Here is a 1,836-nt window from a genome sequence, read left to right on the forward strand (position 1 = left end):
GTCTCTTCACCCAGACGCACATAACCCAACAGTTATAACCTGTTTGCCTATAACCTTTGCTCTTATGATTTCTTATGATTATTGATCATTGTATGAGGGATCGTATACATACATATATATATATATATATATATATATATATACATAGACCTACACGAGTATATCTATACATTTCCTCGAAATTAACCCCACATCCCCCCCAAAAAACATGCACCCTAATTCTACTGTACCATACAAAGTACAATATTATATTATATATTAAATATTAAACTATTCTCTCACTAGATATATGTGTGTACATGAGTATATGCTTGAATATGTGATTATAGATGTAATTTGCATAACTTGAATATATAAATGTAGTATCTTTCCGATAAAAAAAAGACAGATCTGATTTCTTATCCGTTTTCTCAGGTGTCTAGGATGACTATAAAAAAACACGCCACGCTGATCAGCGATACTGTGGCTTTTTTTGCTTGATTGTTGTCCAATTTTTTGAAGCCAGCTAATGGTGGCTGTATAATTCCACGGAAATGAATAGTGCACTATCAACTCTTTTTGGAAGAAGATTCTGTTAAAAAAAGGAAAAAAAAAAACCCGTGCTGGATATATAACTTTATTCCTTTTCAGATAGGAATTAAATGTCTTTTCCTTTTGAACCTTGTTGCTCTATTATTACGATTGCTTGCATTATCATTGCTGTTGTTATGATTATAATCCTCACGTTTCTTTTCAGCATTTCAACATACTTTTTCGAAAGGAAATGTATTGCTCTCTTGCCTCCCTTGTAACTGCAAGACCATCTTGAATTACTCAGTCGAGCCCATTCACTGTTGGAACCATCCACCGAGACAAGGCCTCAAGTGCAATGGGGGGGGGCCGTAATCTAGTCCTTGTGTGTATGAATTTGATATAACCTGAAACAAACAAATAGTAGACTGACTGTTCCTTTCTCTTGACAGAACAACTTCTTCTACCACCTTTGACTTGCTACTTTTTGATGCCATGTCAAAGACGTACAGTTTGTTTAAAAGAAGCTTAAAGCAAGTGACGGTTGAAACCTTAAAGAGCTTAAAAACTTTTGACAGTGCTATTTTTCTATGTAACTGTGTGCACATACTCTTTCATGGGCATTGGTAGCCCGTCGTCGCTTTTGCGGTGACGGCGCTCTGCTAAATGTTATTGCGGGTATTGTATTCATAATTTTATCCCTTTTCCACATGTGGATTATGAACAGCTCCCTGTTTGTGACTGTTATGAACTATGAATCTCATGAGTGCACCACTACCAAACATCACTTGGTAATGTCTACTGTTCCTGCCTATAGGGATGCTGGGAAATGTGTTCCCCCCCAATAAAACACCAATAAATAATTACCCCTGTTCACTGACAATGAATCCCTTGTGCTGTAAATACCAATTTATTTCAGAATTGATGGTTGAAAGCAAAGTCACTTGTAAATAGGCCATTTTGAATGAATGCCTTGGAATCTGATCAGAAGCTGATTTGTTATAAACCACTGGTAGACCAGAACATAATGGCAAACTCTGACTCACAATCTGAATTGTGATAGAAGTGAAATAGCAGCTCAGCCCTTGCTTGTGCGTTTTGTTTACTCGTTGCTATTGTCAGTCTCTAAGCTAATTGAATAAAGTTTAACAGCAGCTGTGTCACACACCCCATCAGCCAACTATCCAAACCAGTTTCAGGCATGCAAAAGGCTCTTTATTCTGTTTGCATGCCATCTGTTTGGCCTTGCGCATCGAATGCTTGCGCCAAGACACGGCTATTATGCTCCTAAGTCTTCTCATAGATGTATCTTAAACTGTAGGCGAA

The 1,836-nt window shown here is 37.4% G+C and overlaps 1 long non-coding RNA gene across 1 annotated transcript in view; it reads right to left on the reverse strand.

The window, feature by feature from the left end:
* The window catches only part of LOC107589384 (uncharacterized), a 1,813-nt gene extending 427 nt beyond the window's left edge, over nucleotides 1-1,386 (reverse strand). The window contains exon 1 of the long non-coding RNA XR_001609672.1: nucleotides 55-1,386. This is a non-coding gene — a long non-coding RNA (uncharacterized lncRNA). The remainder of the gene's footprint in view (nucleotides 1-54) is intronic.
* Between the last annotated feature and the right edge of the window lie 450 nt (nucleotides 1,387-1,836).

The sequence above is a fragment of the Sinocyclocheilus grahami genome, unplaced genomic scaffold (assembly GCF_001515645.1).
Source record: "Sinocyclocheilus grahami isolate Dianchi unplaced genomic scaffold, SAMN03320097.WGS_v1.1 scaffold116.1, whole genome shotgun sequence".
NCBI lineage: Eukaryota > Metazoa > Chordata > Actinopteri > Cypriniformes > Cyprinidae > Sinocyclocheilus > Sinocyclocheilus grahami.